The sequence below is a fragment of the Vicugna pacos genome, chromosome 2 (assembly GCF_048564905.1).
Source record: "Vicugna pacos chromosome 2, VicPac4, whole genome shotgun sequence".
Classification (NCBI taxonomy): domain Eukaryota; kingdom Metazoa; phylum Chordata; class Mammalia; order Artiodactyla; family Camelidae; genus Vicugna; species Vicugna pacos.
This window is the reverse complement of record NC_132988.1, coordinates 79,234,879-79,257,937: the sequence shown is the minus strand read 5'-3', so window position 1 is coordinate 79,257,937 and position 23,059 is coordinate 79,234,879. Positions and strand designations below refer to the sequence as shown.

Below are 23,059 nucleotides of genomic sequence, written 5' to 3'. Positions count from 1 at the left end.
CCATTTTTATACTCCAAACTTCATCTGCACTAGTCGTGTTCACCTTTTATTTCCTTCTCAGGAATGAACACTGACCTCATTTTCTTAGTTTCCACAAGGAGCAATGACCTAAAGATCTTTTATCATCATGGCTGTCTTTATTGATGCTTCGTTACCATTCCTGTCATATGAGGTTCGGAATCATGCACAAAGCTCCAAGTGGGACAGCTTCCCATCCCTTTGAAATGCTTTTATCATGATGTGTACCTGACTTCCATTTGTGGTCCTGATTATTAAGATGCTACTGATCTTTCTGTTTCATCTCACCTATAAAGCTTGTTACTAATATCCCCTTAAGAATTGCTGTTTTGATATATATTTCTTTGAAAGCTTTGGCCTAAGTCTTTTCTCTATTTTCCTGAAAGTTTTCTATGTGGTTTCTAATGTGACATATAACAAATACAATGCTAAACACATTTTTCTTAGTACAAAAATCAATAACGTAATCATGTTCTTCTAATTAAATCAATTTACATAAATGTTTTATCTCACCAGAATATCACATAATGATCTTCTATATGGTATGTGTCACCAAGGGAAAGAGAGCCAGGATAAAGAGAATGAATCGAAAGAGTAGTGTAGAGCCATCCCCCACTGGAAGAGGAACCCAAGAAATGTTATTACTGCTTGTGCACCAGAAAAGCCAGTTCTATATAATGAGCATACTGTGTGGTTACATGACTTGAAAGTGTTCACAAAGCAATACAAAAATACAAAATTTGCAACTGAACAATAACTTAAAAATTCAGAGAAACTATATTTAATTATCAACTTTGGTTTTCATACTTTGACTTCCTCTTGGTGTTGCTTTTATTTCATAGTTCTGAGAATTAGGTGGTGAAAAGTGCCTAAGCACAAATTGTTCGTGGTTACGTACAAACTGATTACTGCACAGGAATAAGAAGTCATAGCAGCCACAGTCACACTGCAGATAGTCGTTTGCTTATCACCTTATAACCCTTTGCAGTTCTGCCTTTCCCTGTTTCATATTCCAGGAAAAATGACAATTAGTGAACTCTGAGAAGTGTCATCTTCTTTTTCCTTCCTCACTAAGGGGGAAGGAAATTAATGTGTTCAAAATTACTTATCACATCCATATCTCATCTGCAATGTTCAAGGCAGAGGGGGAAAAAATTCCTTGGGCATTTTCCCAGAAACACAGAAATAGGCAACTCATACAGGTAAAATAGGAACACATCAGCAAAATGGTCATAACAATCCATCTTCCTGCTTACTTCTTTTTATGTATTTCTTTCTTTTACATATTTTCACCTTTTTCTCTTACACGTCCCACTCCTAACTGTACTTACCTAAGAAAGTTCCTACAGAGTGTACCTCTGTTCAATGGAACCCATTTCTGTTAAATTCTAGAAGTGAGAATTGAAGGAGGAAGGACATATATTTTTCATATTTTTAGTCTCAGCACATAGTAAAACACTTGCTACATAACTGGCACCCAAAAATGTTGAATGAATAAAATATAATATGGACATGCTACAGTCCACTTCTAAATCATGCTTACAATTTGACATCTCACTACCAAATTATTATAAACTATGCCAAATATAGGAAGTGAAATAACGTTAGATGATTTTCTATTTCTCTCTTCAGGGTTTACTATCATGTTTTATCATTACGACTTCTAATCATCTGTGATAGACAACAAACTCCATAGAAATGTGAGCTGAATTATACATAGTACTGTGGTTAAAAGTGCTGACTCTGGAGCTAGGCTGTCTGAACCCAAATCCTTGCTCCACCACTTACCAGCTGTTGACATTAAACACCCTAATTTATTACTCCATGTCTTAGTCAATCCATCTGTTATAACACTACCAACTTCACTGAGTTGTATGAATATTAAATGAGCTAATATTTATAAACCATATGAAGTAGTGTCTGGCACATGGTAAGGACTATATAAATGTTTTTAAACGTTGTTTTCTGAGATACTACCACCAGTTAGTCAACCAAGAAGAATTTACTAAGGATTTGTTATAGACAAAAAAAGTCATGGTAGGCTACTAAAATATCTCTATGAAACCATCCCATGCTAGAGGTAGTGTTTTAATTCATGTTGCCTATCAAGACCCAAGAATAATTGATTGCATGATGATGGGGATAAGTTATAAAACTGAACTTCTCCTCTCCATTCGCCTCTCCCTGTTCATATTCACACAAAAATTTTAGAGTAGTATTTCCTCTTACAATCTGGAAATGCTCTTTAAAGCAGGTTATTTCTCCTTGCCAAGTAAAGGAGGCTTTGCCCTCTAGCAATATGGAGAACAAGATATCCTGAAAAATCCTTCTAGATCAAACACCAATGCAAGATGACTTGGAATAAAGATTCTTTTCAACACAAAGCTAAGAATCCAAAAAGTAAAGGAAATTCTCAGAGGTCACAGAATGAAGAAGCAGCAGGAATTCAGTGTAATAAATTGGTACTTCTGCCCTAAGGATATGTCCTGGAACCTAGACCCTTACATGTTAAGGCTACACTAGATGAATCAGAGAGAAATTCTCCACAAGATAGCAACTTTTATTATCAAGCTAGAGTAAATATGACTGTTCAGTAATGCTGCAGGAAATCTAGTATGGCTATGTTAATATCAGACAAAGACAGACCTTAAGGCAAAAAGAATAATCAGGATTCACTACCTAATGATAAATTTTTTATTATAAAGGAGCATCCAATGTGTCCAAATATGTATCCTCCCAATAACACAGTTCCTATGGCAGACAAGCCAGCTATTCACCAAATATGAGACAACAGCTGGACTGTACTTTCTAGCCTCCCCTCTGTTAGGTGGGGCCATTTGAACAGATCTCACCAACAGAATATAGTGTTTCATCTCCATGACAAGGGGATGGTCCTATACCACACAGAACTATTTGTTTAGCAATTCACATTTATTCAATGCAGATTATTATTATTATTATTAGAAATATTTAGATATTAAGACAAAGTCCTAACTCTCAAAGAGTTTCGAGATTTTGAAAAGACACATATAGAAATAAGCAAGTATAGAGCAACAGTAGTTGCTATAACATATTAGAAAAAGGTACAAAGCACTACAGAAACTAAAATGAAGAAGCTCATTCAGTCATGGCTTCATATCACAGAGGAAATGACATTAGAGCTAATTAATGAAAGCAGGTAAGACGAAGAGATTAAGAGGCCAACACAGAAGTAGGAGCGTCTATGGCTAGTTTGGAGAAGAACAGATAATTCAGTCTGACCAGAACACAGGACCCATGTGGAGAAAGGGTGATCTGACCTAAGGGCAGTGGCAAAGAGCATGGAGAGGAAAGACTGTGTTCCAGCCGTCTCGAAGAAGTCAAGGGAAACAAACAGTTTACCGAGAAGTAAGGAAGAAGGTGGCATGCAGGATTACACCACAGTGGCATTCTCTGGGAAGGAGATTAGAAAAGTAGGTTATGAAGCAGGTGTGTCTGAATCTGAGGAGAATGTATTAACTGAGAATCGTTTGTGACTCTTAGGTAACTGGACCAGTGGGTTTACATACATTTGCCTGGAGAATGTTTGCCAAGCATGGCCTAGTTTTACCTCAGATGCTTAGCAGTCTGGTGCTAAGTACCGGGACAATCTAAGGGTCTAAGTCAGAGGGTGACCAAAATCCTAATTATTTGTAAAATGTCTCCTCAGTAAACTAGTAATCAGTCTGGGTTGGTGAAGCATTTCTAAATCTTTGCGACCAGACTCTCTGGGGGCATGCTAACCTTTTCTCAGAGAAAAACAATCTGGGCCAGGGAAAAAGAAACAAGAAAATCCACTTTGTATTTTAATCATTTCTATTCAAGACCCAGTAGAGCAGAACTGTCTATTGTATGCAGAATACTGAACCGTGCTGGGGCTCAATCCTTTGTGGAATCTTCTGAATCAATCCTAGGGGACGTCCAACGCAAATTCCTCCCTGCTTCAGTCCCTCTCATGACCCACGCTATTTTCTCACTGTAAAAGTACCAGAACTATTTTGCCTTCGTGGAGAGTAAAAGAACTAACCTATCATGGGGCTCAAACTACAGTTCAGCTGCCACCTGAGCAAGCTTGAGTTAGCACAGCAGAAATTGCCTGGATCCATACATATATATACATATATAGTAACGTATTCAGGCCTAAAGGTCTCTTCCTTCAGGAAAAGATTTGGCATACTGTATAAGAACCGGAATTGTAAAATCTTTGTGATTAAAAAAAGCATACTTGTGCTTATATTTGCATCCTCAAGGCTACTTTTTCAGAAGCTGGGAATACATGGTATTATGTTCCTTGATATACTAAGAACCACTAATGAAGGTGGAGGAAAGTACTTCCAAAAAGATCCCCTTTGGGAACCAAATATCCTGAATGAATTACCTAGTTATTTGTTGATGTACAAAGGCAATCATGAATAAATCGATATTAGTTTTGTGATATTTATCAAGTTTAGTTCAAGAACAAAAAAAAAGGTATATTTGTGGAATAGTGATCTGCCCATTCAGTGAGACCTGAGTAACACATTAAGGACCCATTTGCCAACAAGCTCGTTAGTTGAATTTTCCAACTTGGAGGCCCTGTCTAGAAAAAGAAGTACTGTTTTCATACGTCCCCTGTGCTGGATACTTTCATTTGCCCCTCCACATTCACTTTCAATTTCTCCGCCTTGTTCTGTGACCTGAGATGTTGATCTCTGTGTACCACATTCACAGGCTCCCTTGCCCTCTGCTTCAGATTAAGATCTCCCCAATGGGAAGCAACATCAGGAAACCAGACTGAAAGGAAAGAAAAACAGGAATATTTAATCCTCGCCACCCCCCTACTCACACCAGCAGCAGCAGCAGCAGCAGCAGCAGCAGCCGCCAGAGCCCAGAGCCTCAAATTCATAGTGACTTCATTCTTCTATCTCTGTCCACAGCTCCTTGCGGGAGGTCCCTACTCCATGGCAAAGGGCAGTAATCATTTCACTGCAGGCAATAGTCCCAGGGTGGTTCCCTACCACTTCTTAATGTTCTGACCACTAACCTCATTGAGTCTACCTTCTGTTTCCTGTTCAAATCTTGACCAATAGAACCTCTACAAAAACACACTTTATGTAAGAAAGGAGAATGAAACCAAGCTGAGCTAGTTCTCCCATTAAACCCTATTCTCCATTCATACATGGGTGTGGATTTTTTCTTGATTAGCCAAGAGGATGAGACATAGAAGAGGCGTGTTTTGATGACTGTACAAGTGAAGTGGTTTGCTGACTGTCCACGGTGGTGAATGTGGGACAGCTGGGGAACAGCAGGAAGAGCAGCAGCTGGGAGAAGGGACTTTCCAAAAGCAAATAAGGAAGGTAGAGAGTCATCTATTTTGATTCCTACAAGACACAGAGGGATTTATCCACTACTCTGCAATTTCGCCAGGGGCAAACTTTACTTACCTCTGAATGTCCCCTAATTTTTTAACTCAATATTGAAAGACTTTGATTTATAAAAACTATTGCTCTTTTTTTAACTATTTTTTCTTTAATTGTTTTTGAACTAAGAACTCAATGCCTATTTTCCATTTGATTATAAGTAGTTAAGAGGTAAAGCTCCAAAAAATACTTATATTCTCCTTGGTGACAGTTTCCAAGATTAATACACCAACACACAAAAATAAGCAAGGGTGCAGGTATATATCAGCTATTATACTTCATATCTGGTAACACTACAGCCTTTCAACTTGCAGCTCATGCCACCTAGTGATACATTTTGGTCTCACAACTTGACAATACCAAGTACAATGATTCCAACTCTGAAAAAAACAACTTGAAAGTCTTGTTTCTACTTAAATTAATGATTCTAAGGAAATTTCTCATTGTATGCCATCATCTGGCAAGAGTCTTTCAAAGAATGGCACTGGATGGAGGCCTCGTTTTGGGTTTTTTTAGAATTACAGTTAAGTAAAAATAAATATTAAAACAAAAACATTTTTTGTTTTATGAGTCTATCAACCTCCTTTCTTCCCTTAAAGTCAGTCAGTCAAAAAGCTATTCAAGTAAACTGAAAGCAAACCTGTCTGAAAATTAGCTCAGGGAACTGACTGTATTTGTATTGCAGGGTTGATGGGTGCTTTCTTTTCCTTTATTTCTCAGGTTTCCTACCTCAAGTTTGTATTACTTTCATAATTTGCTGGTAGGAACAGAAGTGCGGCAGAAGCCTATCTTTGAGATTTCGCAATATTCTAGGTTTATAGCAAAGTCATATTTCCAGCCAGACCTGGGACTTGTCATATCCAAGAGTAAGCCCTGGGTGTAGACTCCAAGCCACTGCTTTTCTCATTCCCATCCCCATCTTGTACTGGGCCCATCCACATTGGACTCCTCTTGCCACCATCCTATCCTCTTCCCAATGAATTTATACACTTTTCTAGTCTGTCCCCAGCACTAATGTCTGATACTGAAAACCAACCTGCTTGTGTAGGGCTCTGATGCTCCATTTAGTTCCTGCCAGTCTTCCCTCAGCTACAGGGTCAGATCCTGCTTTATACCTGCCTTAGGTGAGCTTCTGATGAGACTGGAAAAAAATCCTGCAGGTCCACCTGGATTTGATTAACATCTACTGACTCAGTATTTAATTCATTTGCCAGATCCTGGTAGCAATACTTTATAAACTATGCATGAATGTGGCATTCACTTTGGACACTGTGCCTTGAGTATTCCTTATCAGAACTATCCATTGTATTTAGAGCAGTAACCCCAGCTCCATTTAATTTTCCAATGGCTTTCCAGGAAAGGCTCATTTGTATTATGAGATTTGGGAGGTATGGGCACATAGATGATAACAGAAGTTACAACAGTGGGCATGATGGCACAGTGATACAATGTAAAGAATAGGAAGAGAAGATGCTCAGTATCTCTTTGGGAGTCCATCTCTCTCCCATTCTCAGGCCATGTGCCTCAGAGAGAAATTCAACCAAAATTCCAATTCTAGGAGTATGTGATCTAGTCCTGGTAATTCCAGTCCTCCCTTCCCTTGACCATAGTGATTGAATCAGGAGTAATCCTAGAACCCAAGCTAGGCGGGTAAGTATTATAGCTTAGATAGCTATAAAGTTATCAGAAAATGGACATTCTCTTTTCCCCAGGATTATTAGCTAGAAGAATAGTGTAAGCCTAGAGATGTCAGTGGTCAAACCTGCCAGCACATGGAGCCCCAGAATGGAAGAACAGAGAGCAGAGAGATTCTAGTGACAATGTTAGAACCCCTGAATAAGGCCCTCCTCTACATTCTCTGTTACTGCTTAGACTGGTCTGAGTTGGAGATACAGAATGGATCAACAAAATCAAATGTTGAAAAAAAGTCATATGGTGTGAAGATGAAGAAGAAATGACTGGATTTGATAATTAGAAGACAAGAGAGGACTTGGGGAAAAAATGAAGATGCAGAAATATGAAATGAAGTGCAGAAGTATTGATTTCTTCAAAAGATTGAACAGTAATAGGTATGAGGAAGGTGAGCTAGGGCAGTGGCTCAAAAGAAAGCAGACAAGATTTGGTACAAGGAAGGTCAGTATTTAAATAAAACATATTTGAGCTCAAGGGAAAGAGCTGTGGAGATGAGATGGTAGGAAAGAGAGTTAAAGAAGGATTGAGAAAGCTTAAACCTGGAAAAGGGTTCAGAACCCTCTTTCCTATAAAAGGAAAAGAACAAAGTTTAAATAAGAATTAAATACAATTTGAAATTTAAAAAAAAACAGAGAACATGAGAGAATTCATACCTAAGAGCACCTGTATTCTCTGTGGTTAGGTGAGAAAATATCCTACTAAGAACTGTATGGGTTGGGTTAAGGAATCCAGAAAGATAAAGGTTTGAGGCGTTGATCACGGGTAGTGAAAGGAGGAGTGAAAGAGCAAGTCATTAGAGATAACTATAAGACAATTATAATTACATGTCATTAAATTCCAAAGACATATTCAAATGAACCAAAACCCACTGGTGCAAAATCTGATTACTTGTTCCAAGAATAAAAAGGGAGAGTAGAAGACATAGAACCATCTGAACATAAAAGCATACGAAGAATCAACCAGGGGACTGGATGAGGAAGTGGAGGTGGAGAAGAGGTACAAGGATTGGGTCTGGAGGATTCCATCATCTCAGAAGGAGCTCTACGAGAAAAATGCACTTGAGAGTAAGAAGAGATTGAACAAAGATCAAAGAGAGAGAGAGAGAGCACCCAAAAGGAATGCAAATAACTCTGAGTCTTTCATTTCCAATTAATAAGTCTCCAAAGAAAACTAGCAGTTGACTTAATACATTATGGCAACCACATTATCACTGAGAGAAAACCACTGGGAGCTTGCCTCTGACAACAGCTGTAAAAGTTAAGTGAATTATATGGCAAGAACTGACGTATAATTGATTTATGTCAATTATGCCATTAAATATAGTCCTTTGCAGTTTCTTCTCTATTTTCGTTTTAAAGGTCCTCTTTCGGGAGGTTATGATGCCATTTGCAATGACAACATGGATAGACCTTGAGCACATTATGCTAAATCAGACAGAGGAAGACAAGTACTGTATGATACCACTTATATGTGGAATTTTAAAAAACAAACTTATAAAAACAGAGAATAAAATGGTAGTTACCAGGGGGTGAGGGACAGGGATCCAGGACAAATGTTGTTTAAGGGTACAAACATACAAGTAGTAAATAAGCCCTAGAGATATAATGTACAATACAGTGAATACAGACAACAATGTTGTATTGTAATCATCAAGCTTGCTAAGAGACTAGAATTTCATTATTCCAACCACTTTAAAAAAAGGATAATTATGTAATATTATAGAGGTGCTAATTATCACTACAATGGCAATCATAATGCAATACATAATCGCATCAAATTAAAATGTTGTAAACCTTAAATTTATACATCATGTCAAATATATCTCAATAAAATAAATCAATTAATTAAAAAGTCCTCTTTCATATCTCTGTTTAATCATCACAGTATTGACAGGTATTTATTGTACATCATTATCAATGACACGAAAACTTAAAATAATCCACTGCCCTTAGAAATAACATATTCTCTAAAATCATAGATAAATAATCTCCTTTACATTCATCATTATTCACAACAGCCAAGAGGTGAAAACAACCCAGGTGTCCTTTGGTATATGAATGGATGAAGAAAATGTGTATATGTATAATGGAATATTATGCAGCCTTTAAAGAAAAAGAAGTCCTGTCACATGCTACAACATGGATAAACCTTAAGGACATTATGCTAAGCAAAATAAGACAGTTACAAAGGGCAAATGCTATATGATTCCACTCATATAAAGTATCTAAAGTAGTCAAAATCATAGAAACAGAAAATAGAAAGGTGGTTTTCAAGGGCTGGGACCTTGGGAAAGGAAAATTAGTGTTTGGTTGGGTACAGAGTTTCAGTTTTCCAAGATGAAAAAGTTCTAGAGATTTTTTGCATAGCAATGTGAATATACTTAAAACTGCTAAACTGTACACTTGAAAATGGTTAAAATAGTAAATTTAATATTAAGCAGTTTTTACCAGAATAAAAAAATAATAATAATCCCCTTTAAACTGGCATTGGTTCTTAGAACAAACAAGATTACAGATTTCCTTCTTTTCAACCTTGACAGGTAAGTATTTTACCTGTTGGCCCTTATATTAGTCAGATAGGGCTGCGATAACCACAGACTGGGTGGCTAAAACAACAGGAATTTATGTCTCACAGTTCTAGAGGCTAGGAAGTCACAGATCAAGGTGTTTGTGGATTTGGTAACTAGTGTGAGCTCTCGTCCTGGTTTACAAACAGCCCCCTTCTCACTGTGTTCTCATGTGTCAAAAGAGAAAGAGTGAGCTCTCTGGTATCTCCTCTTATAAGGACACTAATCCTATTGGATTAGGGTCCCACCTTCATAATGTCATTAACCTTAATGATTTCTTTATCCAAAACACAATTGCATTAGAGGTTAGGACTTCAACATATGAATGTGGGAGGAACACAATTCAGTCCATAGCATTCAGCCATGGCCCTCCAAAATGCATGTCCTTATCAGATGCAAAATATATTTGTTTTATTCCAACAACCTTAAAGGGCTTAACTCATTCCCGCATTAATTCTAAAGTCTAAAATCCAAAATCTCATTAAATATCTAAATCAGGTATGAAAGAGACTTGAGACACTATTCATCCTGAGGCAAAATTCCTCTCCAGCTATGAACCTGTGAAACCAGACAAGTTATGTGCTTACAAAATACCATGGTGGGGCAGGCATAGGGGAGACATTCCTATTCTAAAAGAGAAAAATAGGAAAGATAGAAGGGATGACAAGTCCCAGGTAAATCCAAGACCTAGCAAAGCCAATTACATTAACTCTTAAATCTTGAGAATAATCCTCTTTGGCTCAATGCCTGCCCTCCAGGCCCACTGGGATGACAGCATCACCCCATAGCTCAGTGGGGTGGCTCCACTCCTTTGACTTGAAAGGACAGAGCTCTCTGCAAGGGCTCCATCAATATAGCTCTGCCAGGACCCTGTCCTCTGAAACTGAGGAAGAAAGGCTCCCCTGGGCCTGTGATAGAGTGGCAGCCCTGATGATGAAGACTAAATAGTCTTCAAAATCATCCCCCCGCCTTTTTGTTTTGAAGAATAGTGTATGTTTACACCCAAACAGCTCTATAATCTTGTCTTGTAGGATTCAAGAAGCTTGACAGCTTCCCTTCATTGTACCCATCTCTGTACCCTGCAGTTCAGACTGGCAGTATTTCTCCTTGCAAATCCTATAGGCTGTTTACTGAGTAATAGTCCAGATACACCTTTGGTATTCTTCAGAACATACTTTCTCACTTTTGGCAATACAGGCTGAGACATTTTTCAAATCTTTAAGCTCTGCTCCCTTTTTGCTAGCACTTCTTTCTTCAATTCATCTTTCTCCTCTCACATTTTGCTACAGATAGACAGAAGGAACCAAGCCCCTCCTTCGATAATTTTCTTAGAATTCAACTCAGCTAAATATCCATTTTCATCACTTGCAGGTTCCACCTTCTGCAAAACACTGGAGCAGAATTCAGCCAAGTTCCTTGCCAGTTTACAACAGAGATTGCCTTTCTTCCAGTTTCCAGTAGCATGTTCCTCATTTCCATGTGAAATTTCACCAGAATGGTCTTTACCATGCATATTTCTACCAATATTCTGTTTATGATTATTTACGTATTCTCTAAGAAGAATGAGACTTTCTCTCCAGTTCTCTTTTCTTTCTACACCCTCACCAGAATACCTTTCACATCCATATTCCTACCAGCAGTCCCTTCACAGCAATCCAGGCCTTTTCTAGCATGCACCTCAAAACTTCTCCAACCTCTACCCATCACCCAGTTCCAAAGCTGCTTCCATATTTCCGAGATTTGTTACAGGAGCACTTCTATTTCTCCGCATCAAAATCTGCATTAGCCAGCAAGGGCTGCTATAACAAATACAACAGACTGAATAGATTAAAGAACAGAAGTTTATTTCTCACAGTGCTAGAGACTAGGAAGTCCAAGATCAAGGTGCTAGCAGATTAATTTCTGGTGAGATTACTCTTTCTAGTTTGCAAATAGCTATTTTCTCACTGTGTCCCCACACGGCAGAAAAAAGAAGGCAAGCTCTCTGGTGTCTCCTCTTATACAGACACTAATTATATTGAATCCAGTTCCCACACCTATGACCTCACTTAACTTCAATTGCTTCCTTATTTCAAATAGTCACATTGGACATTAGGGCTTCAACATATGGATTTTAGAAGGACACAAGTCAGTCTATAGCAGCCCCACTGACTGATGTATAAAATGTTCTTATAGATGTGTACACATAAAGTGCTTTGGACATATGGCTGTGGAAGGAATGTAATTCGTGGAGCTGAGGTTTTTAAGTTTACTGATACAAACACTGACAATTTATCATGCTATCACAGATGAACTAATTCATGACAGTAATATTAATATAACAAAAAGTTGAAAAGACACCTTTTGACTCTTTAGAAAAAGAAGTTCAGATCAGCTGCAACAGGAGACAAGAAAAGCATAGATAAGTAACATAGTAAATAAGCCCCCAAAATTATTTAATTCAATAATTTTGTACCGTCCCCTCTATGGACTTCTATCTCTCTTTAATGAAAAAGGCTAATTTTCCACTAAAACTATTTTTAAAAGTTATAAGAAATCTTACTTCAGTCATATTTTGAGCATTCTCTGGTTCACCCACTAAATTTTCAATAAACAAAATGGACAGTATATGAAAGAAAAGAAATTCACTAAACTTTACTATAAAGTCCTTGAGAAAAAGGATATGACATTTCATTTAAAAAGTGGCTAGGCCAGCTTACCTCAAAACAAGTGCATTTCCTTAAGAAAACTCTCATTTTTGAGTATGCAGCAAAGTACTCTGTGCATACTTTCCATTTTGTCACAAAGAATACTAAACAGATCATACTAAAAGACAATAAAAATTAATCATTTTTGCAGCTTCATCATGGACATTCTTAAGCAAAACTGGCACTGCAAATGTGTGGGGACAAAAAAATCTAATGACTATGAGCACCATTTGGTGTCACTGCCTTGATTCATGCAAAGATGCCACCCACCACTGTCTTACCCATCACTGCTTTGTATCATGAGCACAAATGTCAACATAATGGAAGAGGTAGTTAATATTTGAGTATTATTATGAACACAGTTTTGACTTCACAGATTCCCTAAAGAAATCTGGGGGGTATCCAGGGGTCTGTGGACCATACTTTGAGGACCTCCACTTTAGTCTTCCTATATCTTGTAATTAGGTTTTCCTAAATGATTGCTTTCTTTTTGGTTGATGTTCTCCATCACCTACATCACAGAACTCCAACTGCTGAGCGAGGTTTTAAAGGAGATACCATTCTCTGATATCAATCTATTTTTCCAATGTTGTCTCCCAGAATCCCTCTATAGTAACCAAACTCAATTCTGTAAAGTGGGTCTGATCTATTCCTTAGATTTCCACTTGGCCCTCACTTTAATATGGTACTATTTGCTTGTATGAAATGTTGCTCCCCTTCCTCAATGGCCATAAAATCACAATCAGCTGGAGCCCACCTTCCTCAATGAGGCCCTCCCTAATTTCTCCTACCCACAGTAATTTGTCCACCCCGTACATTCGGGATTTATTGTCTAAATCATTCCTTCAGCACTTCTTACACTGCCTTTGTTAAAGATAATCTTTATAGGTTTTTCCCCCACGAATTAGCCACTTTTACAGATTGATAACCTTGTCTTCCCAGTTCCCCAAGGGCTGAGACCATGTGTTACAAATCTTTGTACACAGTGTAATGAGGGATGCATAGACTGAAAAATAATTTTTGAATGAAAGTTGTGGTTGCCCCAGCTTGTCTGCTAAAAACCAGCTCCTGACAGTCTTTAAGGAAAATTTTCCTATCTAGTCATTGATGAATATCTTTTATGGAATGTCTATGTGAGAAAAAATGGGCCATAAATTTCTGCCACAATTATTTGTGCTCCTCCCTAGGACTACACTATCTGAGACAAACATTTCTTAAGAACTATAAGCTTGACAAAGAACATGCACATGTTAATAAAATATCTGATGGCCATTCTTGTTGATGATAATTCCTGCTGTCCCAGTGCGATGAAAAAAAAAAAAAGACTAATTAGTGCTGGTTCTGGTTTGTATGCTCTTGATGAGAGATATTTCTAGTAACCAGATGTTGAAAACCATGCTGCTTCTGGGCATATTCTGACAGCTTCAACTTGCTGCAGGTTTATCATAGAAGAAGCAAACAAAAGGATGCTCCTGCCATTGTACATGCTGCGAATGTTTTGTTTCTCCTTCTCTAGGCAGCAAGATCGCATCGTATATTCAGCAAATTCTATCAAGGGGCCTTGAATTTCACAATACATTGAGGTTCTCATCAAGGCTATCACACTGCACAATGGAAGCATACTTTTTTAGTGATCAAAAAATGTTTTAATAAGCCTAAACTTTTAAGTGAGCAATTGAGAGAGAGAGGAACATTCTTAAGCCTGATTTTAGTTTCACAGAAGTTAGCCTTAGAGAATCAACATGCCAGTAGTTTGTCATCTCCAACTCAGGTTTATCCTGAAGAATCAAGTGAGTGAGCAAGATAAAGTGTGTAGAAAGTAGAAAGGATACAGGGGAAGAGAGGGGAATGGTACTGAGACAAATTTGGAGAGGAAGGCTTTATATTCGTCTGAAAATAATTTCATTTTCTTGTTAGTATATGTACACATACCCCTATCCTCCTTTGTAGAGGTACTGTGAAATAGACAGGGGGAGGGGTATCAGCAACACTTTATCTGTGCTTTCAGTTTCATGTTTAAGAAGTAACATACACAAAACTTGAGTCTGGCCTGTTGCTTAAGGTCAGGACCAAGTCTTGAGAATGGATTTTCCAACTTAAAAAAAAAAATCCCATTTAAATATATGCATTTACCTGTTTTTTAAAAGTCATACTTAAAAAGAATTTATATCATATAAATCTTAAGGAAATTATAATAATTTGCAAATAAGCCTTAAAAGAACTCAGAAATTATTTACTCAAAACCATGTGATTTCATGGCAGGAAAAACAGAGGTTCAAAGAGGCTGTAATTTTTCCAGAGTCATAAGGTGATTATTACAGCTATATAATCAGCATGACCACATGCTAATTCCAAATGCAACTTTCATGTCATTAAAATAAACAGAGCTAGGACTAACTCCCGGGCTCCTGATTCTTGGTCCAGGACTCTCTTCTTCAGTGTACTGCCTGTTTCATATCACATTTGCATAATCAAGTATTCCCAGGCATGATGATTATTACAAATGCTAATATTTATTAACCATTCTCAGTATTTCCTAAATGAATACAAATTTCAAAAATATAATTACTGCCAAATGAGGAAACAAGCTTTTCTCTTTAGCATAGTGATACTTAAATTAGACTAAATTGGAAGAAATACTTGTCTGTATTAATAAAAGTCTGAATTATGAAGTGTTTTGCTTATAACATATCTCATTTCACAGAGTATTTGGGGCTGTTTATAGAAGTGCAATTGCTAGATATGAATAGACATTTGTCATCAGAACCACAGAGAAATATAAGTTGGAAGAGACAATTAGCGACTTTGGTGGTATGAAGGGAGGGTGGTGTGAGGAAATCAGAATATCTGTGATGACCTAATTTGTGACTATTTTTCAGTTATCAATTTGATACAAAGCTACCTGAATGTCAAAATGGAAAGGGAAGCACAGTCAACTACACATTTGGTATTATCAACCATGATAAAATACTCTAATTCCCCAGAGAAAGTAAGCATTTCCTACATCTCATGCTAAAACTAATTTCTCACATGAGACATATATCTCATCTACACCAATGAACAGCTAAGGCTGTCAATAAGTTTATAATTTTAGTAGGAATTAATAATAATTAGATTAAACTTATAACATTAGTGAAGGACACATACATTCAATCTACAAGTGTTTCTCAAACTATGATCATGGCACCACCATCATCACAACCACCTGTTGCTTGTTAAAAATGAAGATGCCTAAGCCCCTCTCTAAATCTAAAGAACTGAATTTCTCCACATAGGGTCAGGAATCTGCATTTGACAAGTTCCAAAATTGTTTCCGTATGTCTTCTAAAGTTGAAGAACCACTGACATAGACCATCCAGAGCTCTGATGAGCACCTTTCATTCCATAGGGTCCACGGAGCCTCTCCAGCATGACCACATGGTTGTGATCTAATTCTGAATGCAACTTGCATGTCATTAAAAATGCAGGGCTCTGAAATCAACCACTGGTCAGAGTTTTCCCTTGGGAAAACAGCTGATCATTATGGTAGTTCAAACAATCCTTCCGTAAATTGGGGTTTTGGCAAATGTTTGACAGTAGACCATTCAGCTATAGAACATTAGCTCATAAAAGCAGCAACTTTAATTGGCTTACTGCTACATCGTCCATGCGTAGGACAGGGTTGGGCCTGGAGAAGACACTCAATTAATGCTCATTCACTATTTGTCAAAGATCAGGAAAAGTATTCAACATTATCGAATGTACATTTTAGCAATCAATTTCCTTTTAGAAAATTTTTATTTTCCTTTTAGGAAATTCTGTCACCATCATATGGAGACAGAATAGAATCCCTTAAAGTGAGAGTTGTCTTCATTTCAGAACATAAAGTTTAAAAATTGGGGTCAAATTCAAGATTTAATCAGCATCTAATAATAATTCATACTGATTTGTAATTACCATTTGAAGTCATTAGCATAACAAGATTTTTCTTGTTTTATTACTATAATATAAACATTAAAATTGATTCTAAAATTATGTGTTGCCTTAGGTAAATATTCTTATTATGATCTTGTTTTATTCTAACATTTATCGCTACCACAGAGGTCAAATTACAAGAGACCTCAGAGGTGAATAATAAAACAAATAAATTGCATATAAATTATTGAGATATTTCCTCACAGTTTCTCTTTTATGTTACAACAAAATATGCTAATTTAGATGGCTAGGGTTTGCTACTAAACTCACTTCACAAAAACAATGATGACTGTTGATATTACTTCTACTAATGTTATTATCATTTTGTCGAAAAACATTTTGTTTTCCTGTGGAGATACTATTAAAACCTCTCAGTTAAAGCAATGAAATTAAAGCAATACATAAACTATGATACTATTTTACTGCATTATAAAAATTTCAAGCAAATTCTAAAACTTACTGTGGCCACGGAATAATGGCAACTTGTTTTTTTACAACATCTAAACATAACAACTAAAATACCCTGCATATCACATAAGAAAGCTAAAAAAAAGGAACTGTTTGCATGCACCATTCATATGGTTGTCAAGTGTAAATCTGGGTAATTACTACCTCAATAAACTGATCACTGGATATAACTACAGTTCACATCCTAAAATGCCCTGGTTATAGCCTCACTTGCAGCAACACAAGCAGTTTCACGAGGTGAACAGACATATGTACGGCAGCAATCAAGGACATAAAACCACAACCAGAAAGGAAACTCAGCTACTCATGAAACCAAGTGAAACAGAGCAACTAGTAAGGATCCACGTAAATGTGTAACATCAGCAAAGCTCCATCGCGGTAACTGTGGACTTTATCAATCCTCATTATCATGATGAGATTACATATCAGAAATTAACTCTTTTGTATGATGAGAAACAATTAACATAATTCCCTAAGAATTTAGGACTATTTTGAAAATAGCTGTTATGAGATGTGCCAACTACTATAGAACTGACCAATGATCTTGGCCAACATACTAAGAGACTAGGGATTTAAAAAAATAATATGAAAAGCATTGTCCTAGTTCTACCACTTAGCATAAGTAGATCAAATGAAAAAGAATTAATTTCTAAACTAAGTTTGGAACTGAGTATTTATCATCTTTAAGAAAGTAGTCAAAACTTTCAGACAATTGCATTTTCATCCAGAGATTTCTATCTCAAGAGATTATTGAAATATGTTAAGTTATTAAGAATTTTAAAAACTTAACCCACTTCAACCTAGTTAAAGACTTTGTGGAGTATTGTTATTATTCCTTTACATGGATTTCTTCAAATCATTTTTACATATGTTATTTAATGTATCCTTCAAAAATTTCCATAGGTACTAGCTTGGAAATACATTATTTTCACTTAAAAAAAAAAAAAAAGGCTAAGAGGAAGTTTTACAAAAACTTTGTGTGAGTTTAAATCCAGTCAGCATCCAAATGATAGATCTAACTCAGCCTAAAGATCCAAGTACTCTAATTTCCAGATTTTGCACTCATGTTTCTCTAATCAAAGAAATTTGGGAGGTTATTAACAATTTATGGATAATCCAGGCCATAAATCATATTTGCAAAACAGACAAACAAAAAGATACAGTTAGGGCATTCGTTCACTTACAAAAAGAGTTCCTGGAGGATCCCTATAAATAGCATTTTAAGAAGGAAAGGAAAGTACTCAAGTTAACTATGAACCAGGTGGGTTCTTGGGCACTTTTCATGTTTTTCCTAAATTTATTTTCCCATTAGTCCTGAGAGGTAGGTATTATTACACCATTCTATATAAAGTAGCTCAGAAAACCTCAGTAATGGTGAAGTTCAGTGCCTCCTCCATTGGCCTGCTGCTTAACTTAACTCCCACAGTGCCTCTGAGGGCAGAGGTAGAGGGTCCCAGTCTACCTTTCCAGCCTTGTCTCTTGCTGCTCCACCATCACTAACCCTTGTCACACCCACACACAGTCTGAGTTACTTCCCACAAGGACACACCAGGTCAACAGATCAGACCCTCAGAGCCATTTAGACATCGCAGGTCCACACATACACACATACAGGACATCTCACAGCTCTGGGCTTCTGACCTCCTTATTCCTTCTGCTCAGGGTACTATTTGTTTCTTCATTACCCCAAAACCTCCTACTCCTCCCCTCAAAACCCAACTTAAATATCACCTGCTAAGTAAATCTTTAAGCCTTTTTGGTTCTTATAAACAGTGACCTGCACAATTTGTTCATAAACATACAAGAACATTAACCACTTTTATTGTGATTTGTTTACTTCCTACCTAACACGTCACTAGACATTGAGCTCTCCGAAAGTAGGGATCTCTCTGATTCATTCTGATATCTCTAGTGCTTAGCACAGTTCCTGGGACAAGATAGATTTTCAATACGTATTTGGTGAATGAAGTGTCACTCAATAGTCGGTAAAGTAGAAAGTCCATAACCACCGGCTTGTTTGAATGCAAATATGCTTCCAAATTATTTCTGGGTAGAGAATAAGAGAATAGTTTAAAAAAGTATATTCTCATTATTTTTTGAAACATTCCTTCTACAATCTTGTTTTCTTAACTTATTTACTCTATTGATTTAAGATCGGGCTAGAAAAATTTCATCCAGCCTAAACTATGGCAAATTGCTAATTAATATCATCCAAATTAATGAGGTATGAGTGTTTCTAAGGGGAAAGAGATACTAAAAACTGGTATACCCTAAAATACATGAGTAGGTATTTTCTTTTAATAATCAGATTTAACTAACCTATATTCAATATTTTTTATCCTATTACCATGGAAATACATTTGAATAGTCTTGCACAAGCAGAAATCCTACTCCATGAAAAAAGTTTCTACAAACTGTTTAAAAAGTAGATGCTCTTAAAATTCCAAACATCACTGTATATCTTTTACAAAGTTTTAACAAAGCATACCAAGTAAAACTTCTATCAAAAGAAAGAAAGAAATGTCCTCTTGTTATTTACTCATCTCTGCTAGCCTTAGGGAACTATGCATTTTCATGGAAATTACATTTTCAAAAACTACAAAGCAATGACAAGATAACAAGATAAAAAAGCTTTTCTCTTTTACTAAAATCAAAAGGCAGTTCATTTCCTAAACTTCAATGATTTTGTCTAGTTGAGACTGTGGCTCTAATAATTTCACCAGTAACAACATTAATAATATGTTACAAGAGGTGATACTCTTTATGGAGACTTGTTTCATTATAGGGTTCCCCCACCCCAAGAGCAGCAAATGATCCCCTGACCACCTGAAAACAATGATCATTTATGAACCAGGCAGCAAGCACCACGGAGGGCTCGAGTAGAACTGGCAACTTTCAGTTGGCCCTCATAACCACTTTTATGACTATGGATGTCCAAATAAGAAAAGAACAACCACCGAAACCACGAAGCCCACACAAAAAGGTGCACACTAGTTCAAGACATACTTACTGATTTCTGAGTGTGTGTGGCTCAAGGCTGTAGCCACCAGCCCTGGCAGAAGGGCTTCTTTGAGGGCAGAGTGAAGGGTCAACATTTTGGGCATTAGCTAGCAAAACCCAAAGGAGGGAAGAAAGGGAAAAAGCAGCCCCCTGGGGCTGATTATAGTAGAAATAGCATCCAGTCTGCAGCTTATGAAACTGGTTCCTGTAAACCCACCTGCTGATTCCCTTTCCTTCTCCTTTCACAGGATGTAAAAGCAGCCAATCAGAAGCGGTTGAAGGTGCCACCCACCCCACCACTGATCCCTTGTAGGTTGGCAAGAGAAAGTGAAAAAGAGCTGAGCGCCACCTCCCTCTCCTGCCTCTGCAGACAGGGTTAATGTTGATCATCATTTGACCACAGGCAGTCCACCCTCAGTAATTGCTGCCTCCTCCTTCCGTGTCACATTTGCATTGCAACTGCCTTCATCCTAGCACTGAAATGGCTCAAAGCTTTGTTTCGCCCGACCTTGTATAGATAACATGCACTTCATAATCAGTCACTACTTACCATCTGTGCCATCCTTGAAGGGTGCCTGGGTAATACCCTTTTCTCCCAAAAGATGTTCTGAAAATAATCAGGCTATTGTTTTCTTTTATAAGCATAAGCGTTTATAATAGACACATGTAGAATATGTGCATATGCATATTTGTGTATGCAATCTGATTATATGTGCCTTCCCTTGCAAGCTGTTTGGTTGGTGATCATTCAGCTTTAAATGTTTTTATAAACAGCATATTTTCACTTTGACTAAAGATGAGAATTTCAGTTCCATCCGTAAAGGGAGTTCTTAAATTGCAGCATATTTATGTGGTAAGGCTCAGTAGCTGGGAAAGTTGAAGTGTGGGCTTTACTAACAAATGTGATTTGCCAAGGACTTTCATAATATTTGAGACACTAAATTAGGCACTTCCTGCATCCAGAAAAATGACAGTCTTATCCCTTATCGGGTTTATATTCTAACAGATATCACCATCTGCTATTTTTTCTTACTTCGAACATGGTATCAAAGAGACACAACAAATTTAAATGAATTTTAAGATTTTATAGTTAACTTATTCCATTCAGGGAATGGAAAAATTTTTAGAGGAAATGAGGTTTTTAAAAATTCACTTTTACTGGAAAACGTCCCCTCTCTTACACTGGTGATTAAGCACATAGACTCTGAAAGCAGACTGAGTTTAAATCTTACCTAGCTCTACCATTTGTTGGTGTGATAGCATCCTACTTAATCCTTGGTCTTCTCATCCTCAAAGTGAAAACAACAACCATAACTACTTCTCAGAGTTGTCCTTAAGGATTAAATGAGGGATTATATACAGAGATCCAGGTTCACAGTAAATACTGTGTCAGCATTAATAATTACCCTTGAGCTGGGAAGCTACCCAAAAGGTATATCCTGTAAATCCAATGTTCAAGTCTACATATCCACCATTTCTATATATTTGATACATTTTCCATTACAATCATAAGCCTAAATTAAACATGAGTACAACACATTCCCTGAGCGTTCACTGTGTGTCTTTACTTCTTCCAACACTGTTAGTTGCCTATCCCCACATTTTCCTTACCAACATGATCCTTTTTATTTTAAGAACAGTAATATACCCAGCTAAAAGACAGAAAACACATATCCTAGACTCCTTCCCAGATGGGGCATTCGTGTGACACAGTTCTAAACAATGAGATATAAAATGAAAGTTTTTGGTTGAGACTTCTGAGAAACCTCTCTAAAGGGAGTCAACTTACTGTCATGTGAGGTTTGCTTTTGTTCATATCTTTTAACTTACCTGGAAAGCAGTTGCAGTAGCTGGAGCTCCAGCAGCCACCACACAACCATTTTAAAAGTCGCACTCCAAGGATGGTTGAAAGAAAGGCTGAAAAGAACCTGGGTCCCGATATCATAGCAGACCGAACATGCAGCCCTGGACTACCTTTCTTCCAACTGACTTATTATTAGTTAATAAATGATAAACCTTTTTCCTGTTTGAACTGCTCTTATTTGGGTTTTCTATACATGAAGCCAAACTTATATTTCTGACATGTCAACTGACATAAGTGGGTATCACTGTCTCCATTCACAGGCAAAGTAAAGAAACATCCTGTGATGATGCAACTTGGAGATGACAAAACTTGGATTTGGAACCCAGGCAACCTAGCTCTTAATCATATACTATATATCTCTTAAAACAGTACCGATATGATTAAATTTAGGAAGGAAAAGTTTACTTTTTCTCCCATCTGTACACTCTGTTTTCATTATCCATCATTCACTCTTTTGGACAACCAACAACCACTGAATGCATGAAATGCCAAGCACAGTGTTTTAGGCACTGCAGATACCACACTGAGCAAGCCAGACAAGACCCCTGCCCTCAGAGAGCCTACATCTGTTCGGGGATATAGATAAGAACATGAACAGCTGCAATATTCTAAGTGCAGTTACGTGGATGATACAAGGAACCTTGGGAAAACAAAGGAAGGGACCTAACCTCCCAGATTTCTCTCCCTCTCCCAAAATATTCAGTTACTAACTGTCTTGAAGTGCAGGAAACAATTCCACAATAGTGAACTGCTCTACTTGAGTAGCTCACAGATGAGTTCCTCCCCAAGGGGAGGAGAGCAGGCTGGACAATTTTCCCTTACACTTGTTGGCTTGACATGGGATGCCCAAGGCACATTTACTGTGCTTTTTCACATTTACTGTGCTTTCACTCCTTTTCCTACCGGCAAGTGTTCTTCCTTCTGACGTGCAGAGGTGAGAAATGGTTCCCTATTCTGTTACTCTGTTACAGATCAGTCCCCATACCTGCCCACAGGCTGTGGTACTGTCAGTGCCCACGGGCCATGCTTCAGTCCATTTTGTTTAGAGTTGTCACCACTCAGCTCGCCCTCGCTCATGCCCATCACTCCTGGACAGGATGGCAATTGAAAGGGAACAATAAGGACATTCCTTTTACATCTTCAGCACCAGATCTGACTTAAATAATTCCCTTCTCTGGATCATCAAGCTGGACCCTTTCTTCTGACCCCACCTCAGGCTTTGTCTATGATTCACATCCCTAACATGTAAAGTCTTCCTTTCGTGAATCACAACATCAAGGAAATGAGGAAGACAACAGACTATTCTATTTTGTTTCTCACCCTCAATGTCCTTCTCTCAGTAGAGTAATATCTCTCATCAGATTCTAAAAAGGAAAGGCGGAATGTGATTGTC

The 23,059-nt window shown here is 37.5% G+C and overlaps 1 protein-coding gene across 1 annotated transcript in view; it reads right to left on the bottom strand.

Annotated features, from left to right (window-relative positions):
- Positions 1 to 23,059, bottom strand: part of ARHGAP24 (Rho GTPase activating protein 24) — a 701,416-nt gene that overhangs the window by 676,462 nt on the left and 1,895 nt on the right. The gene's annotated exons all lie outside the window — the stretch shown is intronic.